Source organism: Gekko japonicus, unplaced genomic scaffold (genome assembly GCF_001447785.1).
Source record: "Gekko japonicus isolate JY-2015 unplaced genomic scaffold, Gekko_japonicus_V1.1 scaffold307, whole genome shotgun sequence".
Classification (NCBI taxonomy): domain Eukaryota; kingdom Metazoa; phylum Chordata; class Lepidosauria; order Squamata; family Gekkonidae; genus Gekko; species Gekko japonicus.
This window is the reverse complement of record NW_015171511.1, coordinates 463,639-484,492: the sequence shown is the minus strand read 5'-3', so window position 1 is coordinate 484,492 and position 20,854 is coordinate 463,639.

The window sequence follows — 20,854 nt, the reverse complement described above, 5'->3', positions numbered from 1 at the left end:
CTCTTCGGCTTGGAAATGGAGATGAGCAGTGCCCCCTAGAGTTGGATTTGGCTGGTTTTTGAGCAAGGGAAACCTTTACCTTTACTAATACACTACACCAGGAGAGGGTAGACTTTACAGGAGCTACTTAATTATTTTCAAGCCTTCAGACCCACCAGTCACAAAATGGCAGCTTGGCATGCAGAGCCAGCCACAAAATGGTGCCTTGTACAAAAATTACAGTGCTTCAGAGCAGGCTCACAGGACACAGGTAGGGAAACCTTTCTTCTGCTGTTGTCCCAAAGCCAACCACACCCACTACTAGGAATGGGCACAAACCGACTCATGAACTAACATTCTTGATGAACTCTGGCCGGTTTGTGAACTCAAGTTCATGGCAGGTCAAACAGGATGAACTTTCCATGAACTTTCCAACAGTTCATGGAGGTTCGTGAATGGATACATTTCCAGACAGACTGTCTCCACTCAATCTAAATGTTTACCAAACTTCAAAGCAATGAGAGTGGAACTTTGAGGCCATGTAGAGGAGCATCCAGGGGAAGTCCCTGCAACGTTGATGTCACCATGACCGCTTGTCATTTCCCCAGGAAACCCCTTTCCTGGTGGCACCTTCTTGCTTTTTTTGGGGGGGTCCTCTGTAATTCAAACCCCTTAAAATAAATCCTCACTAAATTTGGAGGGCAAGTAGAAGATAATCAGCCAGAGATTCTCCATGAGTTTGATGTGTCTAGCACACTGGGGAAGCTGTTCTACTGCACCATGAACCTCACAATCTGAACCAGTTTATTGGGAGGCTAAAGGTTTCTGACAGTCTGTGGTTTATGAACTGGGCATGCCACAAACCATGAACCGAACCATCTTGATTTGTGCCCATCCCTACCCACTACCCCAAATTGTAACTTGCCCTGCAGGGTTAGAATGTACAGCTACCTCCATGTCTTATCTGTAAGAGGCAAATAGCAGCTTTGACACAGGGAGAAAGAGTGAATAACATACTCCATTCCAGACCAGAATAAGGGTGCATGTGAAGGAAGAGGAGAACTGGATGGGAAAGGGTGCTGGGGCTGTTGTTTTGCCATCCAGAGCAAAGGTGTATATGAGGGCCAGTTCCAGATTCTGATGGGCTCTGGGTAGAGTGCAAAGGGCTCCCCCTCCCCTCCTATCCCTACCACCAAGACACCCACTAACACCTGTCCCTACCACCAAGACTCCCCCTCCCTTCCTGCCCCCACCCAGGTACCGCCACCTGCCATTCCATCCTTTCCTGCCTGCTCATGACCCACCCTCCCACAGCCACCTGCATGCCCTTTTCTCAGTGACACTAGGAGATATGTACAGCTAAGAGTGCCGCTGCTGTGATTGTTGGCAGCTGTACACTCTTCCCTGGCAGTGCTGAGCAACCCAGGTAGCTAGAAGCATGGGAGGTAGAGCATTTGTAAGCAAATGGGTGAGACAAAGGATGGCAGAGGAGGTTTGCAGGCTGGGCCAGTGGCAGATGCCCTGGGCCCTGGCAGATGCCCCACCTCAGGGTATTCTGATGCCAGCTCTGGTGTGTACATGCATGCACTTCTTTATCCTTTGCATGAAAAAGAAAGAGGAGAGAAGCTGGCACAATAGCACCAAAAGGAAAAAGTGATTACAGCAGCACTGGAAGAGGGATGGAGAGCTACTTTTAATTGTTTGGGAGAGTGCCTGGTCACTCCCAAGTGACCTTTTGGCCACGTGTGCACTATACCTCTATCCCCTGAATCCAATCTTGTGCCCTTCCTGACAGGGAGACACATGCGTGACCTCAGGGGCAATTGCTCACATCAGTTGTTTGGTGAGGACCAGACTGGGGAACTTTTGCTCCTTACCTAAAACAGTTGATCAGGGCTACATCTCCATAGCACAACCTGCTTAATGTGGATGGGAATTCACTTGTTCAGAACCATTCTGTGGATTCTCCAACTGGTTAGAGATGTGTGCAAGTAATAGTCTTTTCCATGCATATTGCCAGTAAGTTTGATGGTCCTCTGACCCACAAAGGTGTTATTGGAACTCGCTTTGCAAACTCACTTGTCAAGCTATACCCTCCCACAACAGTTAGTTTCCTGGTGCATGTAGAGTTGTGCAAATTATGCACCCTACACCAGACATTAAATGTTAACTGTAACAGTCTGGATGGCATAATGCCATTCACTTTGGAATGGCTTTTTGCAGTTTTACAAAGTGTTATTATTCATTATTCTTTATTAAATTTATGAATCGCCCCATCCCTACTATCATAGGGCTCTGGGCAGTGTCCATGGGAAAGAATTTGTGTATGTAGGAGCTGTATGAGCCATTCTGGTAAGTCCATTATGAGACTCCACTTTTAATCCTATATTTGGAATTGTTGTCCCTTACCATAAAGTAGTGGTTTTAATATTATCATGCTTTAATTCACAGAACGTATGGATACCCTTGTGGTGAATTAAATTGTGAGTAGTTCATTGAAAATTGTATGTATGGTTTAAACTTTATTGAATAATTGTATTAGTGAGATTCTTTGGAGTGTTTGTTTCCTATTACATAGTATTAAAAACTGTCACCAAATAAAACAATCAAACATTAAATTACATTAAAAAACAGATGGCGAGTAGTAATCCTTAGAATTAGTCATTCCCCTATTACAGACTGCCGGCTATTTCACGGGCAGGGGGGAAGAGGTCAAAACGAGCATGAAAAACTGAGGAGGGTGCCAGCCAAGGTAAAAAACCATCGTTGTCCTCAACCAAAAGCCTGGCAGAATATTTCTGCCTTGCAGGCCCTGCAGAATTGCATCATGTCCTGCAGGGCCCTGATGGAATTTGGCAGAATTAGGGACAGGACCGAAAAGGCCCTGGCCCTAGTTAAGGACAGCAAAATATCCTTAGGGCCAGGGATCACCAGCGTGCTGTTATCCAAGGAGTGCAGCACCCTTCTGGGGACATAACGGAGGAGTATGTATTGAATTTTGAACCTATCAAAGCATTCAGCTTGGACTGCGTATCTTTGTTCTGTGTGTGTCTCCCACAGGTGCTGTGGAAGTGGTCCTCAACTGTAGGGCATATTCTGCACATGCAGTTTGGGGGCCCTCAAAAGAACAATGGCCTAGCACAAAAAGTGCCTCGGGTCAGAAGAAGTGAGCTCTGCAGTGAGGTTCTTCGAAATCGTAAATTGTCCTTGATGTTGCTTCTGGGTCTTACTGGAAGTGACCTCAGCAAGACATCAGGATGCTGGTGCACTCCCAATCCCCACCCCCCAGTTCTTCTTGCTAGTATTTCAGGTGCCAGTGGGCAAAGTGTAGATTTGCCAAGTGGACTCTCACTTGAGTGGAGACCTGGCAAGCCTAGCAGGTTCCGAGGCAAGAATCTTTCTATGGTGGAAGCAGCTGTTTCTCAAATTGACTGCGTCACGCAGTCTGGACACAAAGGTGATGCCTCCTGGGCTGTTCTGAATCTCTTCCTATTCCAGTGAAATGCGGAAAAGCCAAGACTGGCTCTTAGCTTTGGGGAAGACATGCGTTGTGAAAGACACGGAGAAGCAAATGGGTGAGTGGAAACACATAGTCAGACACAATGACATCCAAAGTCACCGCACTGGGGATCAGTGTTTTAGACTGTATTAGTTTGGTCTCCTTTAAGCAGGAGGTTCTTATCACCCCAGTGGGTACTCAACTGTCACTACAAAGATGCAGAATGCAAAGTGTTATTGATACAAATCCAGTGGTTTATTGGAAGGCATTACTGCACAATGCACTACACAGGCAAATTGCTCACTGAAAACTGAATCAGATGCATGATACAGAAATACATACTACTGTATTTTTATGATATTACTGTTTTACTGTTTTTATGCCAATGGCCTTGTGAGCTGTCCTGAACCTGCTTCAGCAGGGAGGGTGGGGTACAAAGCAAGTAAATCAAATATGAAAAAGACATGGATACAAAACCATCAGAATACTGCAGATGGTTTCAGAAAATAACATAAACAGATAAACAGGCAGTGCTGAAGCGTGAGCAAATAAAACGAAATTCCAAATCCCTAAACCTTGTAAATGCACTTGAAGGAAAATGCACTTGAAACAAAAAGTTGCTAACACAAGAGCAAACTTAATGCATATTAGTCTATCTAAATCTAAATGTTAAACCATTAAACCACCATCCGTCTGTCTAGTTTTAGCTCAGATTCCTAGCAAAGAAGCTCATGCAGTTTCACAGCTACCTATCCAAGGATCCAAGAAGATTGACGAGGCAGTCAGCTCTCAAAGTCTTGAGAATTAGGAGGAGGGAAAGGCAGGGTGAAGACAGGCCTTTGGAGTCCTCAAAGCAGGAGAGCCTTAAAAGGCTGCCTCTGGCCTGAAAAGAAAAGCTGCTATTATCAAAAGAAAGGTTACCAAAAAAAAAGCTGCTTTCTAACTGGGGTTGTGAACATCCAGGTAGCACCTGGAGGTCTTCTGCTTTACAATTGATCTCCAGACAACCAAGATCAGTTCACCTGGAGAGAAGCTGCCCTGGAGAAGTGAGCAGTGACTCACAAAAGCTCATTCCCTGCCACATATTTTGTTAGTCTTTAAGGTGCTACTGGACTCCCGCTCTTTTCTACTGCTGCAGACAGACTAACACGGCTACTCATCTTGATCTATCCCCTGGAGAAAATGGCTGCTTTGGAGGGTAGACCTGTATGCCATTATACCCTGCTAAGATCCCTCCCCATCCTAAACCCCACCCTCCCCAGGCTCCCCCCCCAAAAAAAAATCTCCAGGTGTTTTCCAATCCAGAGCTGACAATCCTATTTCTAATGCATCTTCATCATGGACTTCTCTACATTTACCCTTGGGCAGGGGTGGTACCATGGTGGCACATTGCTCCTAAGAGGTGGAGACAGAGGTGTGACTTAATTTCCCCCTCATTCATTATTTACTTTGACACCCAGGGAACTTCAAACCCCCATACCCATAACATCTTCCCAGGATCTCAAAACATATTTTTCTGAGCTCTTGTTATCAGTTGTGAGACTGATATTCTGGTTCATCAAAGATATAGGTGATCACCGGTGTCCTGGGAACTTTTTGATTTCTCATGAATCATTAGTGCATTCTGGGGAGTTTCAGTACTAACTTTAAGTTAGAGTTCAAGGAAAAATGCTCCTGAATAACATGATTGTGAGTGCTAACAGTTGGGGGGATGTCTGTTCCCCCTTGCGTGTGGAACCCAGTCTTATGCAATCTGGTTCTCATGGCCTCTCAGCAGCTGTTTATCTTAACTTAGCAAAGTTAAGCCCAGTCTCTGGGCTTCTTGAGCTGAATCCACAGATTCCCCCAAAGTCTTTGAAACAATTTGACAAAATAAGATCTTTCTATGGTGGTTCTTCTCACCCTACAATATCAGGCATCATTGAAGGTCCTCTTGTGGGAGGGGTCTTGTGTTGTAAAAATCCATTTGAACCAGCTTTAGACAAGCTATCCCCCCAATGAACACTTTCTCTCAATATGAAGAGGCCTTTTTCTAGTGTTTACAGTTACTTGTGGTTAAAGTTTTCTCATGGAATGCACAAGAATCGCTTGGTGCTGTATCACTGGAGTACCAGAAAAAATCAGTTTCTAATGGCAAAGGACACAGGTTCTGAAATCCATTTTGTTCAAAGATGGAGGTTGTAACTGGGCCAGTTCATGGCAAAAAAGTACTAGATTAACAGACTGAAAGTCTGAGGGCAGAGCCTGCCTCTTTAATGATATAAGGCACTTTGGAAGACAATTATTGGAAAAGTGAGATATAAATCTACAAAAAAATGGATAACCTGCATTTGGTTTCTAGAATTTTTATTTTCTTTGTATAGCACCATTTTCTTTTCTTTTCTTTTTTAAAATCCCCGTAGGGATATTTTTTATTTTGCATATACTACAAACTACAAAGAAATATAGGGGAGGGACTACAACTAGGGATAAAGAAAAGCAAACCACACTAGACTAAAACCCCAAGAGAAGGAGATCTTTTCACTGTTAGTAAATATGTTAGTACCATTAGTTTTATTATCACAATATACTTGTTGAGTTCTTGCTTATAACAATTTGCTTCTTGTATGTTATTTTGTTAGTTGTTATGAGAGAAGTCTCTGATCATTTTTTATTCTTTGCTTCAAAAGGCCATTTTCCAAGTCCTTCTGTCTTTACTTCGGCTTTCTGTCTCTAAAATCGTATACCACTCTGGCAGGTCCTGCATCCTTTTCTGCTGCAGAATCCTCTTCCATTCCCGAGGTAGCAGAGCCACTCGACTTCGATTCTCCCTCTTTAGACTCATCATCTGTCCCCAGCTGACGTTTCAAAAATTCTTTAGCTTTAAAAGTGGAGTCTATCTTCTCCATTCTATCGTTGATCTTAAAGATGACACCTTCCGGGACCGCCCATCTGTATGATATTCCATTAGTATGAAGAAAAGAAATTAATTCCTTGTAATTTTTCCTCTTTTGTCTAATTTCAAATGGAATGTCCTTTAAAGTTTTAATGATTACATTTCCCATTTTCAGTGGTGTTGCTGATGTTGCTTTTAAAATGGCATCTCTGGTTTGTCTTCTTGAAAACTTGACCACTATGTCTCCAGGTAGGCTATTTTTTTAATATAGTTGGAGTAAGCCCTAAAGGCTGTCTCCATTTCATTTACCAATTCATCCGCTGTTAAGCCTACTCACTGAGCACCCTCTTCAAGTCTTCAAGTCTTCCCGATCCGTTTCAGGAACCCCCTGAAACCTGAGAATCATGTTAGCTTTTTCCATCTGAAGCTGCAAGACTCGATCCTCTTGTCAATTCTGCTTCATTTCCACCTCTCCCATCCTTTGCTTCCTCCATCTCATTCAGGTGAAGCTGCTGTGCCGCAAAGTTTTTATTCATCACAGTCAATTGCTGGTTAATACCATCGAGTTGTTCCATCACCGGCTTGAGCATATCTGCCAGGAGTTTGAGGACATCTGCTCCCTCTTCCGGTCTCGGACTCTGCCCGCCCAGTTTCGTTTTAAACTTTCTCTGCTGGGCCGCCATCTTTCCTGTTTTGTTTACAGTTTCTGCCGCTTCCCCACAACTCGGAAAACTTGCCAAATGACTTCGCAATTCAGATAAGTCTCTCAAAACACTTTTGGTTTACTTCCTCCCCTCTCCCCCTTCATGTCTTAACCGTTCATTTGCAAAAGAGGCGTCCCTCTTTGCAATCTCTGTTTTCAATCGCGGGGGGGGGAATCACTTTTCAAACTACTCCATTTTAATTCAGAACTCATGTTCATTGTTGGCCAGTTTATCTGACCACACTTGGTTTTACGCCATTCCACTCGATCTCCGCCGCTTGTCCCGGTCAGTCCAGCTTATGCCCAAAGGCCACTCAGCGACTGGACTGTCGGGGTGGAGGGGAGCCTCAATTCTCCAGCATTGCACCATCAAAGAGGCTACCCCTCAAAAGCCCCCTGGCCTGGAGCCTATCACAAAGGCTCTGCGGGGGGGTGTCACTTGAGGTGGCACCCTTCCAGGCCGCTGGTGTGCGATTCGCCCTCCTCTGTTGTGAGGAGAGCATCCACCATCATTGTTCTGTCGACCGGAAGTCTCTGTATAGCACCATTTTCTTCTATATGTGGACTTTTGTAGTCACTGCAATTTACCATCAGGCACTAATAGAGGAAAAGGGAAGAAATGATACTTTGCTCTGTAGCTATTTTAAATGTTATAATTAGGGATGGGCATGGTCCAGAAAAAAGGTGGTCCATCTGGTTCGTTTGGTCAGTAGGGTTCACAGACAGCTGGACCACAAATCACCATGTTATATGGACCAGATCAGGTCTATTTGGACCATGACACCTAAGCAACAACTTCTGGGTGAACCGGAAGTGGATGAAGTTGATGCTCAGCCTCTTTGCAAAGGCCTTTGCAAGGCTAAGCAGTGATTTCACCCACCTGGAAGTGGGTGAACTTTCCACTTAGCCTTCACTTGCATGCCACACGTTTTGCAAAGCTAGGCAGTCTGTGAGTGAAGGCTGAGCGGTGACTTCATCCACCCAGAAGTGGGTGAGCTTGCCATCTGAGCTTCCCTTGTATGCCATGCATTTTGCAAAGCCAGATGGTGCACAAGTAAAGGCAAGTTCATTCACCCAGAAGTGGGTGAAGTCACTGCTTGGCCTTCATTTGCATGCTGTGGGGCTTTTGCAAGCCTACCCATGGTCCTATGGACCTCCTGGGGTGGATGCACAGACTGGGCTCATGGACCACAAATTGGGCCCTGGTACATGGAAAAATTAGGTCTATAGTGTGGTCCATGCCCATCCCTAGATATAATCCTACTATTACCTACTTAAGGACCATCATCTCCCATATGAAACTATATGTCCACCCCGGTCATCTTCAAAGGTCTTATGTTGGATGTCTCTGAAGCAGAACAGGTGGCAACTCAAGAAAGGACTTTCTCAGTTGTGGTGCCAAAACTTTGGAACTCCCAGCCCCAAGGAGATTTGTCTCTCTCTATCATTGTCTTCTGCCAGGTGAAGATTTTTTTTTTGGTTTGGCATTTCTCCATTGTTATTAGCCCTCCTATCTGGTTGCAATGTTATGAGTATTTATATATTTTAGTGAATGGTTTGAATATTTTATATATACTTGTTTTAAATGCTGTTTTAATGTCTTGATCTTTTAATGCTGAAATGTTTTAATGTTTTGATGTTTGCCACTGTGGTGTGGAAAGGCAGCATAGAAAAGTTTTAAATAAATGAATGAACTTCCCCAGGCATTATGAAAGTAATCACTGGAACTTTATCTTTGCTGAGGACTCATATAGTCATTACAGCATTCCTTGGTTCCCTATAAGCTGTTGTTCCACAAATCTATTGAATTTGGATTGGCTTTTGATTAATTACATCATTTTCAATAGCAAAACACAAAGTACACAGAGCCAGTGTAATATAGTGGCTAGAGAGTCAGACTAAGACTACAAAGGTTTAGATTCTAGTACCCCCTTCTGCCATTAAGCTTGCTGGGTGATCTTGGGGGCAGTCACACTCAGCCTAACCTATCTCACAGAATTATTATTACCTAACAATAACCATAGAGGGTTTTTTGTGAATACTAGACCCCCACACATATCATGACATCACTGTCATTTTTTTTACCAGAAGTTTTGTCACATGCTGGCATGATGCCGGCATGCCTATCCTAGACCCCGAAATACTCCTGAGGGTTCCAGGCTACTGCCTGGCAACCCTATGGGAACTGGTGACTTATGACTTTGGTATGCCTGCTTAGGTCCTTGACACAAAAACAGACATACAGACTGGCAAGACGACTGAGTTCAGAGGTAGATCATGAACATTCAAAAAGTCTATTCATTTGCATGTGTTGTAAATGAGATTAGGCCCCTGTTTCTGGAATAAATGAGGGGAATTATCAAAATTAGGTCCTGTTCTTGCTGACAATATATTAACATTTATTGCAAATTGTGCCTCGTGGTTAATAGTTTGGCAGGGCACTATTCATTACAATACAGTGGAAGAATGTCTTGCTGAAGTTGCCAGTTGCATGATTTGCATCATAAAGCAATTGTTGTTTTCATTTTATACAGATGACTGCCATGAATACCACCAGTGGACTCTTAACTCTTCAAATGAATGTGAAGATTTTAGGCTATAAAATAAGTCATGAACTGACAGTTATCTAGAAACTGATGGGTAATTGTTCCAGGTAATAAATCCATCAATGGCTATTAGCTATATAATTGGTCTGGGAGGTAGGTGCAACAGTGGTTATTAGCCCTGACAGCTAAGAAGTAACCTCTACATACAGGGGAAAAAAAACGTATTATGAGATGCTGGAGGCAAGAAACAGGGAATGATTATCTCCACATTGTGGAGCAGCTGAAGGGCATCTGGTTGGCCAGAACTGTAGACCAATAATAAAAAGTGCTGGACTGAAAGGGTTCTTGTGAGAACAAAAGATCAAGAGATGGGGATTTCATGGGACAGTTACAAATATTATATAGAATGGCTGGTTCACATAAAAATTGCTGGCCAAGGAGTACTTCTTAGCTCAGTGCTTATTCCTCTGCTCAGCTAGTTTAAAAAACAGTTTGATTGCAGATTATGAGCCTCACCTTTGAACATCCAAAAAACGTTTGCTTTTTAATGAAGCATTTAAATTGTTCTAAATTGTATCACAAACATCATGCAGCCATCCCCTGGCAGCCTAAACCATCCAACAGAATGTACAAAACGGTGCTTTTCTTGGTTGTCTTCCTCCTGCCGGGTCATGGGGGGTGTTTCCCCATTTTGTATGCTTGACTTCAAAACTTGAAAGTGCTCACCATTTTTCCAGACTGGGTCAGAAGTACTTTGCACTTCCTTGCACTGCTGCCTAGGAAGAGTTATTTCATCTGGTATATTAGAGACTCAGACCAGGATCTGTGAGACCCAGGATTGCATCCCAGCTCTGCCATGGAAGCTCATTGGATGACTCTAGGCCACTCACACACTCTCAGCCTAACCTATCTTATAGGGTTATATGAGGATCAAAGGGAGGAGAGGAGAATGCTGTAAGATGTTTTTGTATCCCCACTGGGAACAAAGGCAGAGTTATAAATTCAGAGAATATGCCAACATAAAATGCTGTCGACTGTGCAGGCACCCATGCACTCAAAGTGTAACTGGTTTAAATTACCCTGGGGCATACGTTGTCCCAGCAATCTGGTACACTGTGAACAGCAGGGGTCAATTGTGCAGACACGAAACAACTCAAAATACTACTCAAAATGCAATTTAGAACAATGAAATAAATAATCAATGTGAACTCTTTTTTTGTTTCTTGTTTGGGGGGTAGTGTGTGTGTGCTTGCATGCCTGGAAGTCGTGGTGACTTCTGGCGACCCCTGGTGGGGTTTGGACATTTCAGAGAGGAGGCTTGATTGCCTGCCTCTGTGTCCTGAGTCCTGGTATTCCTTGGAGGTCTCCCTTCCAATTACTCACCAGGGTCAGCCCTGCTTAGCTTCCAAGATCTGACAAGATCAGGCTGGCCTGGGCTACCCAGGTCAGCACAATCAATGAGAACTTTTGAGTTGCACAGCTCAAGTAGTAATAGGCATTATGAGTAGGTTAGGTCTGATTTTTGAACTTTTTTGTTCAAAGACCACAGCATAAATTTCCCAATTGAAATTAATGAGTAGTGATTCAGACTGCCAAAATGGCAGTAATGTAACTGATTAACTAGGGGTGTGCAGCAAAAGAAAAAGAAAAAAGAAAAGGTATTTTTCAGATCGGTATATATTGAAACCAAACAATATTGGTATTCCTGGGTTCCAAATACTGGTATGGTATTTGGAATCAGGATCCCCCCCATTTTGTTTCCAATATTTCTTTGGCTCCATTATTATCTATGGGGAATCTTTCTGGGGGGCTGTTTTTTTTTTAAAGGTACTGGCACCAAAATTGCAGGAGAGCTATTTTCCTTTAAATAATCCCCAGCCCCCCCAGCCATCTCATGTTTTCTATGTAGGAAAAAAAATGTGGAAAATGTAAAACCTGAGAATCTCCCCCATAGGAATGCTATTGAAACTATTGCTAAACTCAATCAACATAAAACTCAAGAATCTGAAACCACATAACACCGAAGAATCTGAAATTATGCAAAACGTACACATCTCAGTCAATGTAAAATGTAAGAATCTCAAAGTAAAAAGTAAGAATTCACACAAAAAAGGGAACTTGACACAAACCAACTCTATTAAAGAACATTTTTTTAAAAAACCCAACAAAAACTCTTGAGAGTGACAGAATCATACCTAAAGCAGCCTAGCAAACCAATACCAAGCCCAGGAGACACAACAACACAGAGGGGGAAAGGGTGGGGGCAGTCCTGGGGATCTCCAAATGCCAGCTTCTGGTAGTCCTGGTTAATCCCAAATATTTCTGGGATTTTTGGGACCTATTTTTTCAGTATCCTGGATATATTTGAGGGAGCCACATATAACCAAAAAAATACTGATAAGGAATTTTTAGGGTTTATTTTCAGCTTGGTTATACCAAAACACATATCCTGACACTTAACTAATATGAATTACAGCTAACTCAAACTTTGCTGGTCTTAAAGGTGCCACTGGACTCAAACTTTGTTCTGTTGCTTCAGACTAGCATGCCTACGTGCCTGAATCTACAGCTAACGTCAGGGGTGTCAAACATACAGCCCATAGGCTGGAACTGGCCCAACCAGGGCTCTTATCCATCCTGTAAGCAACTGTTTATTACCTTTATTGCCAGATGACAGAGGGTGTGCATGATGTCCCTGTTATATACTGCCCCAGAGTTAATGAGTAATGGGCGGTGGGAGTGGGAGGGTGAGCATCAGGGAGATACTGTAAGGAAACACTGTAAGAGTGTTAATGTTTTAAGCATATTTGTATTTCGAGTAAAAATAATATCATTAATTGGGTTTGTCTGTGTCCTTTGTAAAGTTTATTCTCTCATACCTGGCATTATATTTTATGGCACACATGGCCCAGCCCGACTAAGTGACATTTACATCAGACCTGGCCCTTGGAACAAATGAGTTCAACACCTCTGGCTAACTCAGTCATTTCCCAAGTCACCTTTTCTTTGTGGGCCTGCAATATATTCACTTAAAGAATCATTAAAAGCAGTGAGGGGCCAGTTCAAGTAACCTGTTTCCTTGTCCAAACAATCCTAAGGCAGTGGCTTCATCTTAACCACAACCATGGTACAACAGTCATGTGAATCCACTTCTAGAATTTGGTAAATCTTTATTGACCCTGCATATGCACCAAGGACATCTCCACCAGTTTCTAGAACTGGTCCTGGATACAGTTTCCAGGTTGCTGCAAACTGAAGATTTGTGCTGAACCTTTAAACTCCCAGATGCAGGGGGAAATGAGGCAACTGTGTCTTCTCCCACCTACTCCCCTCTAAGTCCTGCCACTTGCCTTTCCCTCATTCTGTGTGGCAGAGTTCATTGTAGGTGGTAGGGAATGAGAAAGACAACAGGATTGGGAGGAAGGAATAGGAGACTCCAGAGCTGCCTCATTTCTCATTGTACTGGGAATCTCAAGGTACAGGGAAGCTGTCTGGGTTGTAAGTTGACAACACTAGTCTAAGGGCTAAATTTACACCGAACTTCAGAGTGGCATCCGGCTTGTGTTGAGCCACAATTTGGCCATTATGATGTACATTGAAGGGGGGGGGACATTTTCAACAACAGCAACAAAAACCTTGGTGGGCTGAAACCTTACTAGTTTCAGTGTTTTGCTTCAGTGACTCTGAATGAAATGCGTGACTTTGTCAGTTGTGGTGGAGGAGGAACTTGTTAGATCACAGATTGATTTTTGCTAAGTCTAATAAAGAATGGATTTAACATTTTTGTGATTGCCTGGCTGATCAGTAACACAATTTTTTTTTAAAAGACAGGATTTCAGGATAAATTAACCTTGACACAATGCCAAGACAAATAGACAGTGCAAATCAACTCCAAGCATTCCCATGTCCTTGAAACACAGTTGCAGCAAATGGGGATATAGTTCAGTGAGATGCGTTTTAGTGCAGGGGCCTGCCTCCGGAGGATACATTTCCAATAAGTTAATCATGATAAGGGAAAGCAACGCTGGAGGTTTGGACCCACTGACAAACCATTGCCCTTGTCTCAGAGCCTGCATCTGTGTTTGTGCTGATTCAGATATTTTCAGAGCAAGCGTGGGAATGTTTAGACTAGGGACCAATTTGCTTTATCACTGTCTTCATTAGGCTACAGGCTTGGCTTCTTAATTAAGAAGCAGAGGAGTTCCCTACCCCCACATACATACATCATGAATGCTTTCGCTGGTGGTTCAATATAAATAATGCAAAATAATGATTGCTCCCTGTATTCTCTTCGATTTATATATACATATTTTTAAGACTGAAAACCTACAGGCAGGATCTGTTCTTTATAATTTAATTATTGCCCAGTGCTGGGTGTTTAAGGTGATTTCTAGAGAATAAATATTAATTGGGCTCAGTGGCTTAAAGTGAGAAAAAGTTTATGTAACATCATTCTAATCAGAATCATAGATCACTTGAAATGTTCACTGGGGAATTAGATGCCCTACGTAGTTTTCACCGGCGCTTTTCCTGAGGTGCGGAATAAAACTGGGTAATATATTCATTCTCAAACTCTGTAAGAAATTGAGGAAATCCTGGTGGCAGGTTGGTTTGTGCATCCCAGTTCCAATCAGAAGAGAACCTTCTCGTGAAACTATGGAGCAGCCCACACAGTAACCTTGTAGTGTTGCAGAAGGATTCTTTTTCCACATTAGATTCTGCAAGCGGAATTGAAAAGATGGTTTCACACAATGCTCAGTATAGCACTCTGTTCCCCTTTAAAGACAATCAGGGAACACTTGCCTTTAGGGCTACTATGTCTACTCAGAAGTCAATCTTGTTCAGAAAATGCCCTGTTCTCCCTGTGTTCTTCCTTGTGTCCCTTTGTTTTTAGACATAACTAATTGCATCCTGTTCTCTTCCAGCTGGTTTTGCAGAATTCATGAAGACATGGTACATTATTAGTGCTTGGATTGGGTGGGGGTTTAAGTCCCCCCCCCACTTTATAGCAAGCCTAGGTGCCACTGGACTCAAATTTTGTTCTGCTGCTTCAGACCAACATGGTATAATAATGTGATTGCAAAACAACAATGCTGTAAAATAAAAAAGATCAGTAAATTGGCTTTTATGTATGTATTTATTGCTGCCAAGTCATGGCTGACTTGTGGTGACCCCTCACAGGTGTAACCATGTGTGCTTGTAACTGCATTGTCTGTATTGTGCTGCTGCTGTGTCTGTCAGATGTCTGTGTATCTGTGCATTTGGGACTCAGGGATTACTGCTGTGTTTGTATGGCTTGCCTTGCATCTCATGCTTGCCTATGGATGGGCAAGGCTTGGGCTGCCTGGACTACAGAACACGTGCTTCCCTGCATCTTCCCAGTATGCCTCTGGACAAAGAAGACCAGCGCCATTATGCCCAGTTGAGACACTTGAAGAAACAACAGGCTTTCCCACCATTGCTGAACTGTGGGAAACCACGTAACCCGGCTTGCTATCTGGTTTGGCATCACAAAGAAAACTTCCTTTATTGCCCGTCATGGAGCAGGCACATCTCTGCAAGTCAAAGGTTGCCAATGGAAACAACGGTTTCACTCCTGGCCACATGGCTTTGAAGTTAGGGTAAGCATCTTCATATTGCCCCCTTCCCCTCGATTAGGATGTCACAACTCTTTAACCTATAGCCATAGTGAAGAGGACGGACCCTAAGGGTTTATTGGCCTTAAGCCAAGCCCAAAAACAAGCTTTTAAAAAGAGAAACACAGCCTTTGTTTCTCTGGTTAACCCATCCCTCCCTTACCGTGCAACTTAAGTGCTGCAGGTGATTCTTACTGCCAGGGCTCTTTTTGTAGCAGGAACTCCTTTGCATATTAGGTGACACACCCCTAATGTAGCCGATCCTCCAAGAGCTTACAGAGCTCTTCTTACAGGGGCTACTGCAAGCTCTTGGAGGATTGGCTACATTAGGGGTGTGTCGCCTAATATGCAAAGGAGTTCCTGCTACAAAAAGAGCCCTGCGTTACTGAGTTCCCGGGAGTCGCGACCCGAGAACCCGCACGTGGCTTGGCTGGACCAGTCCGTGTGTTTTTAGAGTTCACCCGCTGATCCTTAAGCTGCCCCATTTCTTCTACGAGGAGATTTCTTCTCAGCTTGGACCTCAGATAAGTATAAGCAATATCCTGCTGTGTTATCCCCCTTGTCTGTTGAATTTGTTATTTTTCCATGCTGATTGCTTTCTATATACTATTGTAACTAAGGAACTTGTGTGAATCTGCGTGTGCATCTGTTTTTCGTATGCTTGAGAACTGCTTAGTAAAAGGCAACATTTATTCATTAAACCTAGTGTGTTGTCTCACTCCCTGGGAAATAGGAGCGTTCATTGGCCAATCTGACCTCTGTATACACGGGAAAATTACTCACACCACGCCCACTGTCGTACATAAGTCTGAGTTGGGCATTTGGAACCGTCCTTAGAGGAGGTCCGATATCACAGGGGATTCATGGCAAGAGATGTTCAGAGGTGGTTCTCTTTTGCCTGTCTCTGCATAGAACTGCAGAACTTCCTTGGTGGTTTCCCATCCAAATACTAACCAGGGCCAACTCTGCTTAGCTTCCAAGATCTGACAAGATTGAGCTAGTCTGGGCTACCTAGGTCAGGGCAGCTTGGTTTGTGACAAGGAAATAAATATTCAGTTCTTAAGCCCCCTCCCACCTGAATATACCTAATGAGGCTAGAACAGCGGTTCTCAACCTGTGGGTCGTGACCCCTTTGGGGGTTGAACGACCCTTTCACAGGAGTCGCCTAAGACCATTGGAAAACACAAATTCTCAATGGTCTTAGGACAGGCTCCCAAGTCTCGCCAAATCGCTGCAGGGAATTGCATCCTGCATATCAGATATTTACATTATGATTCATAACAGTAGCAAAATTAGTTATGAAGTAGCAACGAAAATAATTTTATGGTTGGGGGTCACCACAACATGAGGAACTGTATTAAAGGGTCGCGGCATTAGGAAGGTTGAGAACCACTGGGCTAGAAGGACGTGGGTTTTAAAGCAACAGTAGCCCGTGGTGGACTCACCATTTAACTCACACAGAAAATTCCCAGTGAGACCCGCCCTGGAGGGCCACTGGTGTCCAGGAGTAAGCAGAACCAAGCTCCAGACATTCTTCCAAACACCTCAGGGGCCACATGGTGTACAATCATAAAACCATAGAATCACAGAGCTGGAAGGGGCCATACAGGTCACCTCGTCCAACCCCCTCCTCAATGCAATGGTAATTGGCGTCAGTTCACCAATTGTCTTTTTCTGCACTGCTCCCAAAGGTTTCAGGAGGAAGCAGTGGGTAAGTGGACAGCCATTCTTTGCACTGCTGATCAGAGTGACTCCTCCACCCACTGGCTTGTAGCACCACAGGAGCCTCTCAGCTTGGTTGTTCCAGGACCATTTACACTTCCCTGCCCATTTCTGATAGTAGCCCTGGGAAATCTCAAAAGCTGCTTGTAAGTCTACATAGGACAACCGACCACCGCAAATGCCGTTTAACTTTTTTTTTTTAAATGCAACATATAAGTTCTCAAAAATCCACAGAAAATTGTTGTGAGCCACCTCAAGGAAGTCTGTAGAGGAAACATACAAATTTTCTAAATACATAAAGTACTAGAATGCCAACAGGTTGACCACGACATCATCTGAATTGTCCATAAAAAAAAGAAAAAGAATCAAATCATGGCAGTTCCAGACTGTAAAAGGAACATGGGAAACCAGCCCGAGCCTCTTCGTTTACAGAGCTTTACATAAAAGCATTTTTCTAGCTTTTATTCTACCCTTAGGACACATCAGCACAAAAGCTTTAGGACACCGAATTCTCCAATAAATGCTTGAGACCATCTGTGGCTTTTCCCTCCCTGTGATTTCCAGCTGCTGTAGAAACAGCCGTTCAATCCCCCCCCCCTTCTTTTTCAGTCTCATTGGAGCTACATCCTTGGACTAGTTAGTTCAGAACAATCATGGCAACTTCAGTGGAGTTGCTCTGAAGAAAGCAATTTGAAAATGAATACTTCCCTATCCTGAAATCCAAGTGTAGCAATACAGAGCTTGTTCCAGAAGATGGCTCTCTCTTCTCATAAGGGCGTGCTCCATAGGTATGCAAGTCCACTCCCACCCCAAAATCTATGGCCAGTTGTCTGAGATCACTGGTATCATGAGATCCTTTCAATGGATTCTTCTGAAAGCATACAAAACTGAAATTATTGCTGAAAACATATAAATGTTTTGACTCCAAATATCTTAAATGTCAATTTGCAATTCTGAAAAAGTAAAATTTGCGTTCCTTATCGATTTGGGAGAACATACAGATTGTTTTGTTGCTTTAAATGTAACTTGTGTCACTAGGCACCCTAATAAGTAACTATGCTGTGGTGAGGGCCTTCACCTGCTGACACTCATCTGCATCCAAGGAGCATGGACCTAGCCTCCATCAATATGTCCAGCCCCTTTTTAAATCCATCCAAGCTAGTGGGTGTCATCCCATCTAATGGCAAAGAGTTACACAAGTCAACTACGTTCACTGGGAAGAAGAAGAAGAAGAGATTGGATTTATACCCTGTCCTTCACTTGGAGTCTCAGAGCAGCTTACAAACTCCTTTCCCTTCCCCTCCCCACAACAGACACCCTGTGAGGTGGGTGGGGCTGAGAGAACTCTGACACAAACTGCTCTTTCAGGAACAGCTGTGCCAGAGCTTGTGACTGACCCAAGGTCACATCAGCAGGTGCAAGTGGAGGAGTGGGGAATCAAACCTGCTTCTCCCAGATTGGAGACCGCACACTTAACCACTACACCAAACTGGCTCTTCCCTTTGTCTATCATGAATCTACTGCCAATAAGCTTCACAATGTGATCTAATGGAAAAGGAGAAAAGTAGACACATAGCTTATCCACAAGAAGTGAATTTCATGGTTTATTTACTCATTGAGTAAAGTACTTCTTTTGTCCATTCTGAATCTATTGCCTATCAACCTCTGACCGAAGTGACCAAGGCAGCCACAAACATACTGAATAAAAGAACCTTTATAAACATTCATAAAGGCTGTTTTTACAATGGGGGAATGTTGTATATTTGGAGTCTGGTCAGCATTAACGGGTGTCTTATGGGAGTAGATGGGCACATCTAAGGGAAGCCAATGAAAAAAGCATGATAATGGGTTAGAGCCGAAAAAAAGTTCCACAAACAGAAGGGAAGGAGTGATTTCCACCGGCCCCCTCTTTCTGCTTCATACTGCCAATGTGCCTCTCATGATGTCCCTGCGGGTCCCTGTCCCCCAGGAGCAGCATTTAGAAGAAGAAGAAGAAGAAGAAGAAGAAGAAGAAGAAGAAGAAGAAGAAGAAGAAGAAGAAGAAGAAGAAGAAGAAGAAGAAGAAGAAGAGGAGAAGATTGGATTTATGCCCCACCCTTCACTACCCGAAGGAGTCTGAGTGGCTTACAATCTCCTTCCCCTTCCCACAACAGATACTCTGTGAGGTAGGTGGGGCTGAGAGAGCTCTTTTGAAAACTGCTCATGAGAGAACATCTCTGAAACAACTTGTAACTGATCCAAGGTCACACCAGCAGCTACATGTGGAGGAGTGGGGAATCAAACCCCGTTCTCCCAGATTAGAGTTTGGGCTCTAGTCTAGTCTAGTCTAGTCTTGGCTCTCCCAAACTGGGGAGATCATTGGGCTGCAATGAGGGGGGTGGACACTCAGGAATGTTCTGCTCTACTGACAAAAGTGCCTTGCATGAGCAGAAAAGTTAGTCTATATTCAACCCCTAATAACTGTTGATGTTTTCTCCATGGGCATTGATTGTTAGGATGTATCATGGAACATGGAAGAAGTTCCCATTTGAAGGAAGGGGATAGATGAATGTTTGTGTTAGAAAAGCAGAGCAGTTTCTATGCCAAAAGTAGGGATGGGCACAAACTGGGAAAATGCAGTTTGGTTCATGGCATATCTTATTCGTGAACCACAAACCGTCACAAACTTTTAGCTGCCAAACAAATCGGTATGATTCATGAGGTTCATTAAACAGTAGAATGACCGCCTGACATGCTAGAGACACCAAACTCTCAGGGGGTCTCCAGCTGACTGTTCTCTACCTGCCCTCCAACTTTGGTGAATATTGGATTTACAGAGTCCAAGTTATGCCATCCCAGAAGTTGACCCCAGGGAAGTGCTTTCTGGAGAAATGACAGGTGGAGGTTTGGGAGTTCCAGGAGTGTATAGAACAGATCCTGTGCAAGCTAGAGACACTAACCTCACAGGGGATCTCCATATGAATCTTCTCTACCTTCCCTCCAAGTTTGGTGAGGATTGGATTTATGAGGTTCAAGTTACAGCCCCTCCCCAAGTGCTCCCAGGAAAGTGCTTTCTGGGGAAATAACAGGCTCAGGTTCAGGACTGCGTTTGTCACAGTTGACCATCAGTTACTGACCAGCTGCCTCACCGATGTGGGGATACAGGAGCTTGCCTTGCAATGGCTTGCTTCTTTTCTCCAGGGTGAGGGACAAAGGGTGGTGCTAGGGGAACAGCAGTCCAAGAGACACCCGCTTGAGTGTGGTGTGCCTCAGGGGGCGGTGCTTTCCCCGATGATGTTTAACATCTATATGCTCCCCCTTGCCCAGATTGCCCGGAGGTATGGGCTGGGATGTCACCAGTATGTAGATTACACCCAGCTCTATCTGATGTTGGGTGGCCGGTCGGACTCCAGCCCAGAAGACCTTGACCGGGCTGGTTGGCTGAGACTGAGCCGGCTGAAACTGAAACTAAATCCGGTGAGTCTTAGCAGTCTGGGGAGTCTTAGCAGTCTGGGGAGGGAGATCCCGCTCCTGACCTTTGACGGGACGCCATTGGTGCCAGTGCCTGTGGTTAGGAGTTTGGGAGTGCTCCTGGATCCCTCCTTAACAATGGAGGCCCAGGTGGCAGCCACGGCTAGGTCGGCTTTTTACCATCTTTGGCTGATCTGGCAGTTGGTTCCCTTCCTTGACCATGGCGACCTGGCCACAGTGATCCATGCGACAGTCACCTCGAGGTTGGACTACTGCAACACTCCTACATGGGGCTGCCCTTGTCGCAAATCCGGAAGCTGCATCTAGTGCAGAATGTCACGGCTAGGCTGTTGATGGGTCTCCCTAGAAGGGAGCACATCCAGCCGGTCCTGAAGGCACTGCACTGGCTGCCAATAGCATACCAAATTCGCTTCAAGGTGCTGG